General features: G+C 33.6%; 1 long non-coding RNA gene and 1 other non-coding gene across 2 annotated transcripts in view; both read left to right on the forward strand.

Annotated features, from left to right (window-relative positions):
* LOC138702207 (uncharacterized) overlaps positions 1-16,825 on the forward strand; it is a 740,902-nt gene that overhangs the window by 301,097 nt on the left and 422,980 nt on the right. The gene's annotated exons all lie outside the window — the stretch shown is intronic.
* Positions 6,083-6,155, forward strand: TRNAT-CGU (transfer RNA threonine (anticodon CGU)). Its single transcript has one exon. It is a non-coding gene; the product is annotated as a tRNA-Thr (tRNA).

Here is a 16,825-nt window from a genome sequence, read left to right on the forward strand (position 1 = left end):
CTTTTCGTATTTTACTGTTTGTTCCATGATTCGCAATACTGTACGTCAGAAAGGTCCATTCTCAATTTTTCCTTACATACTTCCTTTGCTTTTCTCGTACCAGGAAAGTTGTTCTTGTTATGTCGTTTGTTTATAAGTCTGAATACCAATGATTTAACATACATTAAATAGAGGATTACGCTCACATTCAGTACAGTACGATTATTTAGTCCTGATAGCCGCCGACAATGTCCGCCTGGGTCAGGTTAGTCCATTAAGTTACGCCAAGGGATGTTCAGATCAGTCTGTCGCCTGCAATCAGAGTGATCGGATGTCACGCATGTGGTATAGCGTTGTGTTTCCAGTACAGTTAAGCTGTATTGCATTCATTTACCGACCGCTTGCCCTTATCTCTACTCCGAAACTCTCCCCACTACTTCTATAACTTCCCTTCTTTCGCGTCGCTGAACTGTCAGGACTAAATAATCGATCTGCTGCCAGGTACTTTTTCAAGGAATTACGTTGGCTTTTATAGGATATAATACTTGTTTAGAGGAGATATTTGGTCCTTAGGTAAATGTATATTACGAAATTGTGATTTACTCGAAAATAAGTTTGAATACTTTTCTCATTACTTATGGCCGGGAGGAAAAAGGTCTTAAATTAAATTTTATACTTTTCAGAAGAACAGTAGAAAGATTGAAATTGGTGTCAATTATAGAGTTCTTTTAATTAAGAGGTTTTTCCTGGATATCTTTGTTTATATTCTTCTAAAATAGGTAATGTTGCTCATTTAACAATTTTCTTGATTACTTCCAAAAATAGTCACACTTAAGCCGTTTTAAGACAACCCAAACTGAGAAGAAAGGATTATTTAAACTTAAGACCTTTTTCATGTCAAAATAAATGGGAAATTTAATAATTTGGAATGCAAAATAGGTCTTAAAGAATATAGGACTGTTTATACTTGGTGCTTAAAGTTTTAAAAGGAAAGGGCATCAGTATGTGATAAAATAACTAAAATACAAGTTGGACCTTTTTAATAGGGAAGCATGGAAAGTAAACATATGATGTTTGTCAGGAATAAGGTATTAAATATTCTTAAGTCCTTTATTCAGTGTGTGCTCGATTCAAAAAGTATTTAGGACATTTGTTAACGCTCTATAAAGCCAGTCATGAATCTTACTTGACTTTAAAGGTTTTATCAGATTATAGAGAATTGTTTCCGCTTTCAGAATATATAAAAATCTTATTTTCACAAAAATATTTGGCTTAAGACCAGTGACCCAGCTAATTCCTTTTCCTCTTTCTGATCAATTTCAACATCATTATTTCTTCACTCACTCTTTCCAACACAGCTTCTTTTCTTATCCTCTCTGTCCACTTCACACGCTCCAACCTTCTCCATATCCACATTTCAAATGCTTCTAGTCGCTTCTCTTCATTTCGTCAGGAGCTAGTTGTATCTCTAAAATTATTTACGAATAAAATATATGGTGATTACTTTCAAGTGTTAATTTTAACTAAGTTTATAAATATCTAGTTGACTAGTTTCGGCTTGGGAGCATATTCAGAACTGCTGTGGTCCTCCTAAAATATTTAAAATTATATTTCTAATCGAGAATAAGTGGACAAGGTTTAGTTAGATAAGTGTAGCTGGAAACCTTCGAATGTCTATATTCATTTATTGTTGGGTAGATCGAGAAAAAAATGACCTAAAGTTAAACAGAATCGTTTGTACTGTGGGGTAAAACAGGAACTGTTTACAATGGTAAGTAACTTATTAGACATTTAATATTTATTAGTTCGTTCTGCAATTCTGAAGCAAAAATTTTCAATGCTGTACAGTCTTAAGAATTGACGAACGCTTAAGCTTTACAGTTCATATCTGCAGTGCTTGGGAAAAGTGGCAGAAGCCAGTTTCCACAAATATTTATTATCAATTTATTGACAACTTACGGAACATCTGCTCGCTTGGGAAAAGAGACATAAGTATTCCTCCCATTACAATAATTCATAGAAGAAAATGAAATCGACATAAACCAGTTTGAAGACAGTTTTTTTTTCTTCTCTTGTAAAATTAAATTTTTTTGACTTGTGCCACTTTTCCCGAGCACTACAGATATACCTAATATATGAGCAAAATCGTAAAATTTATTGACGATATCGGGGTCAAATAAAGTTAATGTGTAACGAATTCCGGGATGGTACTGGCATTCTTCCCGATCGTCTTCTTACTGAATTACATGAATGAGGTTTTATGTGAAAGCCGAGACAAAAATTCTGTGCTTTGCTTTAAAATCCGCCATAATTTTTGTTACCATGTTTATTGTATGTCATCAAAGTCAGTTATGGTATGGAAGCCGATAGAGAGAAGAATAAGAATAAGAAGGAAAGAAGAAGAGGCACACCAAGGAAAAGTAGGCATGATGGAGTAATCAAGGCGATGAAACTTTAACCTAGGAGTATTTCGCAACGCGTTTTCTATATAGAATAGTTTCTCAAAAAACTATCTTCATTTAGTAAAAATACAGTATGTAAGGACAGCAGAAAATATCGAAACAGAAAGTGTACATTAGCCCCAGTCGTTCAGCAAGACTCTGCTCATTTACTTTATACCTTTCGGGAAGAAATCTTAGAAGAATTTATTTGCTTTGTAACTGAAGATCCTGTTGTACACAGAGGGTGATCCGTTTGAGTATGGATAAAATAATACTGTTGTAAAATATGAACATTTTGTGTTTATTTTTCGATGTTTTAATAGGAAATTAATTAAAAATATGTGAAAGTTTTATTCTTTTAGTCCACATTAAACCTCAACGTGCCACAAATCAGTACAGTGAATTTGATGGCAGTGAGTTGAGGCCGATAATATACTATGGTTCTCAGCTAATAAATAAGTATTAAATTGTAACAGAACTAACATTCGTGCCAAAATTCAAAATTGCAAATTTCAAGCCCACAACCAAAAATCTTGGGTTACGATTCGTTAATGTGTTAAATTGACAAAAATCATATCAAAGAAATTACCCCCAAACTAAATTCAGCATGTTGTGCTATTAGATCTATGCAAGAGATAGTAAATATCAATACCTTAAAAACAATATACTTTGCATACTTCCACTCAGTAATGAGTTTTGGAATAATATTCTGGGAAAATTCTACAGATAGTAACAGTATATTCCTACTACAAAAAGAGTAATTTGTAGGTGCCAAATTTAGGGAATTTGTAGGACTATTTTTAAAAAACTACAAATAATGCACATCGCTTGTCAGTATATTTTTTTTCATTAATAAATTTCCTCGTACGTAATCGTGAAAATTTTGTGACTAATTCAACAGTTCATAGCATAAATACTCGTCAAAAATGACTTTCATACTCCATCGGCAAGTCAATCATGCTATGAAAACGGAGTGCGTTATATGGTAGTGACAACGTTTAACTGTTTCCCTTTGGGTATAAAAAAATCAAACTATAAACATAAGATTATTTAGGGCCAAATTAAAGAAGTACCTAATTTCTCACGCCTTGTATTCTGTAGGTGAATTTATGACATTCAACAACGTTTCATGTATATTTCTGTCTTGTATTAAATATTGGTACTAAACCTTTGTGTTGTAGCCTACTAGTAGGCTATATTGTTAAATTCTTCTATATATATTTTAACCAGACTGTGACTATAATTAAGATTTTATAATACCATTAAAAGGTTTTTGACATGTTCTATATTCTAGCTGTGAAGCGATGTACGAATACCGTGGAATGTAGATAAATACAATGCAATGGGATTACGTGACATTCGCCTTAATGTAGGAAGTCTAGGAAAAAATCCAAAACGTAACTAGTCCAAGCGGAATTCGAACCCACGCCGAAGTGAAGCATGGAATAATGAGCTCAGTTCGTGATCCCTGATCCATGACGATGACGCCCCTCATACTCAACTATCACTTCAGTCAGCGTCCAAGATCGAACCCATGTTTTCGAAATAAGAAGTCCATCCTGGGGTACTATCGGGAAAGGTGAGTCCAGTTTAGAATAAATAACTGTTTCAAGTTTCTTCAAATTCCTAAATATGAACTACAATGAACTTGCAGTGAATGAGGATATTTCAAGACAATTTATTTAAGAAATGGTAGCAGCTAGTTTTCGAAAACCATTATAATGAGAAAATTTAAAAATAATTAAGCACACTCATGAGACATCATAAATATTATTTTATTCCCCTTATAATCAGTTTTGTGACAAGAATAGTGCTACAAATTATGCCATCACATAGATGTCGTACTCTATGACTTTGCTGTAGTTTTAACGCTCGCAAGAAGCACGCTCGTGGATTCTAATACCGTGTAATCTTTACAACATGGATGTTAAGTTTGTGTCCTTTTACGAGAATTTTCATGTTCGTCCATTTTGAGAGACATCAAAATATTGGTTAATGAAATGTTTCGAGAAAGGGTAAAAAACCTTCGACGAACAAGACACAGAGACTTCCTTAGAACAATGGACAATGAAAATAATTAATACAGAGAATAAACATTTCACATACGCGATGATCTAACCAATCTTTTCACAAAAACAGCACAAACAAGTTATTTAATTTTTGTTTCTAATTGTAACTTTTATTTCCGCAATGAAAATATATTTTTATTCATGGGAAATATGTTATGTGTATTTCCTCCGTTTTCTTATTATTATTAAATGTTACTGGAAATGTTTATGAGAGAAATAGTATAGACTTTACGCAGGTTAGGAGGTAATGTTTGGAAGAGGCATTAAAAGTAATGGCTTCCAAGAAGTAATAAAAATTGGAGATGATCTGTCCATGTGCACATATGTGCTTGCTACTGTTGAAACAATTGTGTTTGTTTTATCAACTACTTCTGTGTTACAAACCGCAAAGGTCATGCCACATCTGTTTTATATTCGTTCGAAATGATCATAAAGAGAAGCTCAAATACATTTATTGTCATTTACAATTTCGGTATGACGAAATATCTTTCACGCTTCTTCGAATTTTTAGGGTGGAGTTCTTCAGTTCTACTAGCCGGACCCATACATTCAAAAAATTCATAATCAAATTGTTTGTATAATAAATACAATACACCAAAACAATATTATGTCAATACTGGTAACAATAGCCAAGGTATCATTAAATAAAGCTTAAATATACTTGTTTCAGAGAGATAGAATTAATATGGTGTATCTAAATCATTTTTGTATGGAAGAAATTCGGTTTTGTAAATTCGGAATCATACTTCATTGTATTTTCGCTTTCCGCAATTTCGTTTCTATTAGCATGAAAATTATTGTATTCACGAAAATTAAGTGCTTAGGAAGGACATATTATTTGCAATTAACGTTTGTGAAAGATCAACAGACTAAACTTTGCTAGTTCTGGAGGAAAAACAAGTAACTATCTTACTTACTTGTTTATGGTTTTTAAGGAACCAAGAGATTCATTGCCGCCCTCACATACTGTAAGCTCGTCATCGGTCCCTATCCTGAGCAAGATGAATTCATTATAGATTTATTTATTAATTTGTCCTACAGAATAATATCTGCAATATAGACAATTAATATTTTAGGAGAAAACTTCGCTCCGGCGCCGGGGATCGAACCCGGGTCCTTGGTTCTACGTACCAAGCGCTCTGACCACTGAGCTACGCCGAATTCAATCCACAGCACCGGATCGAATCTTCCTCCTTCAACGTTTCCCTTTGTGACCTGACTCCAAGTTAGGCATACATGTTGATGTAGGCTATATGTCCAATGTCAACTGCCATTATACTAAGAGCGCACTCAGCTGAGTGACTTGTTTGGCCGGGATTCCTCAAATATTAATTGTCAATATTCCAGATATTATTCTGTAGGACAAATTAATAAATCTATAATATCCTTAGCTGCAGTGTATATATTTGTACAAATTACTGTGCACATAACTGCGGAATCCCGGCCAAACAAGTCACTCAGCTGAGTGCGCTCCTAGTATAATGACAGTTGACATTGGACATAGCTATACGTCAACATACATGCCTAACTTGGAGTCAGGTCACAAACGGAAACATTGAAGGAGGAAGATTCGATCCGGTGCTGTGGATTGAATTCGGCGTAGCTCAGTGATCAGAGCGCTTGGTACGTAGAACCAAGGGCCCGGGTTCGATCCCCGGCGCCGGAGCGAATTTTTTTCCTCAAATATTAATTACAGATTAATTCAGTCTCTCAATCACATCTCACCTATCTTAAGGGGAGAATGTAGGTAGGTCTGGTGAAAAATCTCAATATTTCTAACATTATAATCTGAAAAATCCAAGGATGATTAAAAACATTCTTGTCTACTAGTGTGCAAAATTGCATGACTTTACCTTAAATACATTCAGAGAAAAAGGTACAGTAGTGGCAAAAAAACAGGACCGATCCTTGTAGCTGACTTCAGAGCCTTGTTCACTCCAGAGCACGATAGACTGCTAACTAAGACTTTCGTGGTTCGAATCCTGTCTGGGAAGGAACCTTTTTTTTTTTTTTTTTTGTTCCTTATTCAAATTTATTCCCATTACTTTTCGATTGCTGGTAAAATTCATGTTCTGGGAATAATAAGTTAATTAAGTGTAAAATATCGTTACAATCGAAAAATATTGGGAATAAATTTGAATAAGGAATAAAACAAAGTTTCCTTCCCAGGCAGGATTCGAACCACGAAAGTTGTAGAGACCTACCGATACCTACATTCTCCCCTTAAATCAATCCATTTTAATATTCTCCCATCTACGTTCCGAGGCTTATTTTAGGATTTCGTAACAAGCTGTTTTTTTTTATGGTGATAGGTTGTTAACCATTCGTCCAATCCCCAAGCTAGAGGATCACGCTCATCGGCTGTCCACGACTGCTTATTCAATACATTCGTAACTACCCTCCATATCTGGAGGCCGTCTGCTCTATTCGCAACCTGAGGATGAACCATGCGTGGTGTTAGAGAACCACAATACATAACCTAGTAACTACCTAAATAAATAAATAAATAAATAAATAAATAAATAAGTAAATAAATAAATAAATAAATAAATAAATAAATAAATAAATATTTTTCAGCTACCAGCAAGTGGCAAGCTAACGGATATAGTAACAAATAGAATGAGTATCTAAAACGACTTCCTCCAAATATTGCAAAATAACAAGTTTTTCTTCATAAATGTAGAAGAGCACGAACGATAGTTAGACTGAAAGAAAGAGTAACTACCATAATTGAAGGGCTGCCTGCAAAAAGAGGGTGGCTCCACTTTTTGGTCAAATTAATGTTTTGCTTGTTTCATACATTAGAAAATATACCCGACCTTTTATTCCAAAAAAAAAACTGTGTGATTCTGAGATTTGGCACTAAGTTACAATGGAATCGTTTCGTTGCAAAAGGAAGGCAGCTCCTGAAGCTATATACGGGATAAACTATAAGTAGTGTCATTAATTTCAGGGGTTATTCTTTGAGATATTTCAAACAAAAAAGTTTAATACAATTGTGCTCGTGTTTGCTTCCTTTTTCAGATAAAAATGGTTTTATATGAAACATAATATCATAGTGTGTTTTGGAAAAGCCATTGATTTAATTTCCAATGCTCAGTCATTTTAAAACAGCAGTGTATTGTGATAATAAATTATTAAAAGACTTTTAGTTTTGTCCTTTAAATATGCAGAAATGTAATCCGAACAAATGCAAAGGAATTTTATGATGTTATATTTATTCGGATGAGATTTCTGCAAATTTAGAGGATGAAACTAAAATTATTTTAATAATTAATTGTCTTCATATACTGCTCTCTTAAAATGACCGAGCATATTGGGGATTAAATTAATGACTTTCCCGAAGCACACTGCGAAATGTTTCATATAAAACATTTTTATCTCGAAAAAGAAGCAAAAACGAACAAAATTGTACGGAACCTTTTGTTTGAAATAAACTATCTCAAAGAAAAATTCCCTGAAATTTATGACATTACATACGGTTCAATCTGTATGTATATGTACATGCATATATATATATATATATATATATATATATATATATATATATGTTGTAGTTTATGATATTGACACAGTAATTGTGTGCTCAGTGAAAAATGTGGCTAATTATATACAATTTTATTTTAAAATGAGGATAGCTCCATTATTGTTTATATTTTACATCCTCCCTAAATTTCTAATTATAATATATGTTTGAGTAATGAAATTAAATCCCTAAGTACCCAGAACATATTCTGAAAAAAGGAAAGAACTCTATATAATTGTGAATTTTTTATAATGTTTTTTTTGTAGTTTTCCGCAACCTTGTAAAAGTGAAGCTACCTCGCTTTTGCAGGGAACCCTTCAATTATTATAATACTACTGAGGAATGAATGTGACAGGCCGCGTGACTTAAATCATGAACTGATAATGATTAATAAACACTAAATTATGCATTGAGGAAACCTCTATTTCTCCTATTCAACGTTCAAGGTAAGGGCTAAGCATTCACTTTAAATCTTTGTAAGCAAGAATTGATTCCCAATGATTTGAACCATAGCGGTTAGTTTATGGCATCGTAAAAATGTAAATATCACATCACTCTTGAGAAACGATGCAGCTTTTCTTACGATAAATACGACTGACAATTCATTGCACAACACATCGGAGCTATGATTATAGTTTTATGTGTGTGTGCGTGTATATGTGTGTGTTTGTTTAATATCATTATTATAATGGCTGACGCCGTCTTTCGGCCGCCAAGCGTCACTGTTACTTGTATATATGTAGGGATGTACAGGTACTGTCTCATAACCAGAGTTTTGGTTGGAGTGAGTTTGTTAAAAGATAGTAGAACTAGTGAATGAATTTGAAGAAAGTGATGCGCTACGTATCAAGAAAGCACAATTGGGTATTAAAATAGAAGTAGCTAGCTGAAGTCAGATTTGACGTGTCGATCCAAATTTCATATTTTTAGTCGACACTATTCTGCAATTAGAAGCCAGGTTTTTGTCCGTGCTTGAAACAATGTCACTGATTTTGGCTGCAAAAAATAAAATGGAAGAAGCTCCTGGTGAACACGCTTCTCAAGTAGCCCTACTTGAGAAATTTAAAAGTGTTCTGTCACGAAACCTTAGCTATGGAAATATTCATTCGAAGTACGAAGTCCCAGTAGAAAGAGTGAGCAACTTCCAAAGGAATTCACTGTAGCTAGAATGGGATTCCTTAAGAATTTCCTACTGGTCTCAGTTGATCCCACATCCTAGGATTCTGCCAACCTGGAAATCTCATCCGGAATACTAGACATCATGCAATACGAGAACTTATTGCTAAAAGTCTTCCTTCCTTCTACGAGGTTTACCAAGAAGTTGACTGCCTTGCAAAAGATGGAAGTTCTCGGCGAGTTTACATCATTGCCATTGATAGAGGAAATGACACAGCAATTATCATCGATCCCACCGTGCACTTTGAAACTGCAGTTGAAGAACCCATAGTAGTACATGAAGAAAAGAAGACCATCTATGACCCTACAATTGAGTACTTTAGGGTTTGTTATCATATACAAGGACAGATTGAAGTATTTGGATTATTGTTCGGAGCAAGGGGAACAATTCCAAAATTCTCAGTTGAATGTTTTAAGCTTTTTGGAATTCCTTTAAAATTTTTTAAAATTATTGCTATAGATGTAATGAAATATTCTGTTCAGATTTTACGTAATCACATGTACATCTAAATTTCTTTATATTCTATCTGATTACTAATAGGCCCTAATTATGGAATAAACGTACTTTCCCAACGGTAGCTTCCATTTGAAGATAATAATCATAACACAAATGTTTATTTTTATTTGTTTAGTACGCTTTGTCTTTTGGCAATCCTTCCTGAAGGGCAGCTACCCTTGTGGGATTTATATAAATGACTTTTCGGCATACAAGTTCAAGAAACAAGCTCCACAGATTTGAGTGTTCCAATCTTGAGAAAGTGATAGTGATTTACTGCAAGGCCAACTACGGATGCCACTGACATTATTTGTAGCAAAAAATGAAATACTTATTACTGTCATGATTTAATAATGTTAGGCATTTCTTTCAGAATTGAATGAGAGTCTACAAGCAAGTCACCATTCTCATCCTTGATCACGTTTACCTTTACCTGATATCCGTTCTTAAATTCCTTTATGTCCTTATATAAATCTCTTACGTTTTTATTCTTACTATTTGTTTCTACCTCACTCAGTTTTTCCTTCAAGTAATCGATCTTTCTATTCCTAAGTGTAACAAATATGAATGATTACTCGGGAGGAAATTAAACGCAGAATAGTTATGGGAAATGTCTATTATTATTCGGTTGAGAAATTTCATCATCCAGTCTGCTCTCGAGAAAACTGAAAGTTAGAATAATTTATAAAACAGTTATATTACCGGTTGTTCTGTATGGTTATGAAACTTGACTCTCACTTTAAGAGAGGAACAGAGGTTAAGAGTGTTTGAGAATAAAGTGCTTAGGAAAATATGGGGCTAAAAGGGACGAAGTTACTAGGAAATGGAGAAAGTTACACAACTCAGAACTGCACGCATTGTATTCATCACCTGGTTTGAGATGGGAAGAGCATGTAGCACGTATGGGCGAATCCAGAAATGCATATAGAGTGTTGGTTGGGAGCCGGAGGGAAAAAGACCCTTGGGGAGCCCGAGGCGTAGATGGGAGGATAATATTAACATAGATTCGAGGGAGGTGGAATATGATGGTAGAGACTGGATTAATATTGCTCAGTATAGGGACTGATGGCGGGTTTATGTGAGGGCGGCAATGAACCTCCGGCTTCCTTAAAAGCCATAAGTAAGTAAGATACTTTACCCAACACAGCTAGTTATATGTGTTTTGTGTTTCATTATGTGTTTTATAATCATGAATGCAATATATTAGAAATTATATTAATGCTTTTTCCTACAATTTTTGTATTTTAGTTCGTTTTTCTGCATAATTTAAGATTTTGGTGCCATTTTAGACGCCTGAAATATAATTTTTTTTTAGTGTTTTATCATTCGATGTCTAGTGATTATTCTTACATTTCTTTCTACTGATTTAATCTTTTCTCTAAATCTCGAATAAACTTTTTACCAATATTTTCTGTTAACTTTCAAGACGGAATGTTGTGTTCAAACGTATTCATGGCTTCATTTTTGTACTCTTCTACAAGTTTTCGCATCATGTACTTGGAAGTATGAATATCTTAAGCAACATAATATGATCACATGCAAAATCTAGAGTATAAGGCTGTTTCTCGCCCATTTGTACTCCCACGTTGTGATAGTTCATTTTCTATTTATAAAAGCTTTTTCCAGTACGTTGACAGTTTTCTGGGATGTAATGTAACCTATAAAGTAAATCAACATTTTCAAATTTGTCACGAATAACACAGAAATTTTTCTTTTCACTTATTGCATATATTTCAGATATAATTTAACTTAGGTTCCAAATTCTGATTTAGAGCATGCTTAAATTAAAGATAAGCGTTAATTTCGGTCTATAAACGAAGACAACTATTTCTGTAATTTCATGTAGTAGAATATTTCCTTTATATGATGGAAAATATTGACGTATAAAGTAATTTTCATATTTGCAGATACGTCACAACCACAGTATGACTTTTCAAATATGCATGTATTTCTTTACCAGCGTATTTCAAACACCGTCAACCACAGAACAAGTCTTGTCTTAAGAAGCAAAGTGGAATCCCAAGCAAATTTTTCATCTTAGTTCTGTAAAAAGTATTATCATATTACTCCATATACATACATATGTGTAATCAATATGATTATTCTGCAGAAAAAGTAATCCTCTCGACAAAACACTAAAACAGACTAATGAAAAAGAATTTCTCGTATATGAAATAGAGACTTTGCTGCTTGTAGTCAGCGATCACAAAATTCTTATTTGGAGAGAGGACTGGGTTAATGTCTGAAGTCATTGTAATGATAATGGTTATGGCGACTACAAGAATGACGCTACTGTTGGTGACGACGACGATGACGGCTACATGTACGAGAATGATGTATGTATGTATGTATGTATGTATGTATGTATGTATGTATGTATGTATGTATGCATGTATGTATGTATGTATGTATGCATGAATGAATGCATGCATGCATGCATGTATGTATGTATGTATGTATGTATGTATTTATTTATTTACACTGCAAGTGGGGAAGCACCCGGTGGCAGTGGTATAAACAATACACAATAAAATTACAATACACAATACAATTATACAATACACAATGCAATAAGAATACACAATACCGTAATTATACACAATAAATTACAATTAATAATAATACATGAAATAACCTAATTAATAAGTGAACCTAATTTTACAATACAACCTACATAAGTTATGTATAGGCCCTACATAAGTTTCACATTGGTACTGATAATAGTCTTTCACTTTACTCTCATCTCACACTGCAGTGGACTATGACGCATTACACTGACACTTTAGGGAACATTTCACTGACCCTCTATAACACATTTCACTGACACTATAGAACACTTTTCATTGCAACTATAAATTATCACTCACCGGAACTATTCACTGCACTGTAAAACCATAACTTCACTGACTCACCTCGCTTCACTGATACAACAGCTCAAATAAGGCAAATACTTACACTCTTATGCATACTTATAAACAAAACTACATTTAAGCTACACATTTCTAGTCTAAGACACTCTTATACGTTGTTTTTAAATAATTTACTATTCAAACCAAGGAGTAACTTGTCAGGCTAAATAAATACATGTCACCTTAAAAAATGTAATGTTAAATGTCATCTTAATTTTAATTTACACTTTATACACAACTTTTAAAGTTATTCTTGAATCTCCTTAAGGAAGGACTGCCCTCAAAGATCGCTGTAGGTAGGTCATTCCAATCATTTATAGTTCTATTTAAAAATGAGAATTTACCTACATCCGTTTTCTGTTTCATACATTTCATTTTAAAATCATGATCGTTCCTACCATAGTACGTTGGCTTCTCTAACCGAGCCGTTATGTCTACCCATGCTTTCTGACATAGATGTCCTCTATACAATGATGTTATTCTAGTTTTCCTACGTCTGTTTTTCCATTTCCAAAGTTTCCCATTTAAGTTCTTTTATCGTATCGTTTCCATCTTCTCTTTTACCTTTAACAAATGTAGCTGCCCTATACTGGATTCTTTCTAAGGAATTTATCTGATATATTCTATAGAGATCCTCATACTCATCCTCTTTCACAATAGCCCTGCCAATACTCTGGAATTCGTTACCTGCTAGCATCAGGGATTGTCGAAATAAAATTGAATTCAAACGCAAACTTATCAGGTACTTGGTCAGTAATTGAGACTCGTTCAGACATGGTTTCTTGTAAATAGTTATCTTAATCTATCACGAAATATTTCAATATCCGGTAATTTCATCACTATAGATTTTTGTTATTTTAGGTTTAATTTGTAATTCAGTAAATACAAAAATATTCTTTGTTCTTAACTTCTATGATAAAATGTCTAGCTTTCATTAATCAGGTAATCTTGTTGTACTTTAATTTTTATTGTAACTGTAATTATTGTCAATTTAATATTAATTGTAATTTTATTGTTCATATTATAGTTGTAATCCCCTGGTAGAGGGATAGAGAAGGCCTGACGGCCTTATCTCTACCCGGTTAAATAAATAAATACTAATACTAACATGTAGTTCCCTATTCCATTAACGGTTATACTAACGTTAGATATGCTATTTCTCTCGAAAATGCTATGATAACAATGGAGTACCTCCAACAAAGTTGTGACTTTTATTGTGTTAAAATGTGAGTCACAACGTTCAAGGTAAGTATGATTAATGGCAGTGAATGAAAAGGAAGTATACATTGATTTAAAAAGATCTAGGTGTTAAACTATACCGCAGTCCATTAAAATACATAAATAACGAATCCAAATCACTGATATAATATCATGTCACTCCTCTGCTAGTAAAGTTTACTTTGAATTCACCTGCTGTCATCTGTTAAAGTAAAAGCTCAGAAATGGAAATAAACCCTTTTATCAATGACGGGTACTCCATCCATAAAACATGACATAAAAGGAGTTTCATTCCTAAAACTACACCTTGGAAAACTGGATCCAAACAAACGACTAAACGTTTTATTATATATATACATAATTTATAGAATGTGAAGATCACATCAGCCGTCTGTCAATCTTAATACAGATGCATACGTCACTTTTCCAAGAAACTGTAATAACGTTCAGGATAGGTTAATACAGCATTCCAACATCTCATCAAAGATGGTATCTAAATAGCCATAAAATGAAGTTTTTAAAATAATGGCACTTAGGTAACCTATCTTGTAAGAAACGTCGTCAGAGGTTAAAATGCATTACCACTTAGTCATGAATTATGCAAAAAATAAATCATGAACAAAACAAAACTCTCGTGACAAAAATGTGAAAGGAACCGCAGCGGAATTACGTCACGAAAGGCTACTAGAGAGATCAACGACTCCATAATAAAGAGAATATTTAGAGTTGGTGGGTAAGGGTGCTTTGATATCGAAAGGACTAATACAGCGTTCCCATATTTGTATTTCCCATACGCGATGTGGATTTTATTAAGGCTCTGGGAATTTTATTCAGAGGATCACAATGAGAAAATAAAACAAAGTAAATTAAAAGTGTTGGAATACGAATTTAAAATAATTAGATATAAGAATTCAACGAGAGTGATTTTAGATCACATTATAGCCTACAAGAGGTCGATAACTGAGATGTTCAACTGCGACCTTTAAGAGCCATTGTGTTCTCTACATTAATCTTTATACTTTCAGCCTTTAGTAAAGGTTACTGTGCCGTTAATTAAGATGGTGGACAAAGTAACTTCCGAAAAGAGTTCTTAGCTGTGTCAAGTTTGCATTCCCAAAATAAACCCTTATTAATAAATAGAATGTCCATTTAGAGATAAAGAACAGTCTACAAATAGTCTACAAGTTTTCAATAATGATTATGAAAATATTTTACATGTATCTCGATCAAATTAAGCTCTTTAAATGTCTCTTCACAGTTTTCCTTTTTCAGAACGTCGAACACTGGAGTCTTCGTTAATTTCTCCAGTATTTCTTAATGCATTCTTAGTTATTACTTATTAGTTAGGATGTTGGACAGCTGGACAAAATAGCTTCCGGAAGAAGTTCTGGATCTAGTTAAGTTTTCTTGAAATCGGTAGTTTAACGACGCTGCATCAACTGCACAGTAATCTAGCGTCAGAGAAATTGATGTTAATGAGATGATTCTAAGATATCGCCATGGGATTACATGACAATTCATTTTACATGTGGTGAAGATCTTGGATCGTTTACGTTTTGCATGGGTTTTTTCACACCAATTCTTGTTACATTGCATAATTTTGGTTAGATTTGATTTATTTGACTTATTTAATAATAACATATAGGCCCTACATAAAAAACGCTACATGAACGAACCCCGAAAGAGCAAATATCGTGTTCGGGGACAGTTCCGTTTTGATAGAAAGACTTCAAAATGACATACAAGTTTACATTGTTCACAAAGCATATACCTAATTTTCTGAATTAAAATTTAAGATTCTGATTACACAGATTATACATATCGGTAATTCACAAAAATTGAAATCTCTACTGTTTCTAAAATAAAATTTAATATTATTGTACTAAGATCACATTCTTAAGAAGGTGGGTCAATATTTCGAAATAGTACTATTGATGTTTAAATATTAAGTAGGTATTAAATTATATGGTACCAATCCTTGTGGTTTCAAAGAATTCAAGAAATAAGTTGGATAAAAAACAGATTGCTAATTATCTAGGCCTACAACTGTATCGAGAAACTCATGATACGGTCCTGGATTGCGTAAAGATATTTATTGAATGAACTGTCTGCATTGTGGCCTTCATGATGTATCAACAATGCTATAATTTCGTGTTTTTTTTTTCGCGGTCTCGTCAAAGTCGATGTTGAGTACAACATACAGTAATAAAGAACAATGTAGAAGATTGCACTTAACATTATACTTGATCGTATACTTGTATTTTTATTTTTATTTTTAAATTAATTCAACGTCCATTTCGCCAGTGTTAATGTAACTTATGTTTTTTTCCTGATTATGAAGGTTAAATGTGGAAACTTTGGCAAATATCGGTCAAAGCGTTTAGGTTTGTATAGAGAACATCGTACGTATGTACATACATACATACATACATACATACATACATATAGTCTACACCTGTGGAGTAACGGTCAGCGCGTCTGGCCGCGAAACCAGGTGGCCCGGGTTCGAATCCCGGTCGGGGCAAGTTACCTGGTTGAGTTTTTTTTCCGGGGTTTTCCCTCAACCCAATACGAGCAAATGCTGGGCAACTTTCGGTGCTGGACCCCGGACTCATTTCACCGACATTATCACTTTCATTTCATTCAGACGCTAAATAACCTAGATGTTGATACAGCGTCGTAAAATAACCCAATAAAATAAATAAAAAAATACATACATATCCACATTGACTATTATATATATTAAGATTCTTTTAGATATTTTTGGTTGCAAATCATTCTGTAAGCTTTTCCGTTATTTTGTATTTTTAGATGACGTAATTATTTCAGAAAAGGACGTTTTATTATGAATAAGCTCAGTACGTTATATTTAGTAAAGTTAGCCATGCATGTCATGAGAAACAACTTTTTAATTATGTTATTTTTTAAATAAAGACGTTTTAGGCTTCTGATGTTTAGAAGCGATTCATCTTAGTTAAGGCTTAGAGAAAATCCGGTGTATTTAATGTGCA

The sequence above is a fragment of the Periplaneta americana genome, chromosome 6, assembly GCF_040183065.1.
Source record: "Periplaneta americana isolate PAMFEO1 chromosome 6, P.americana_PAMFEO1_priV1, whole genome shotgun sequence".
Taxonomy (NCBI): domain Eukaryota; kingdom Metazoa; phylum Arthropoda; class Insecta; order Blattodea; family Blattidae; genus Periplaneta; species Periplaneta americana.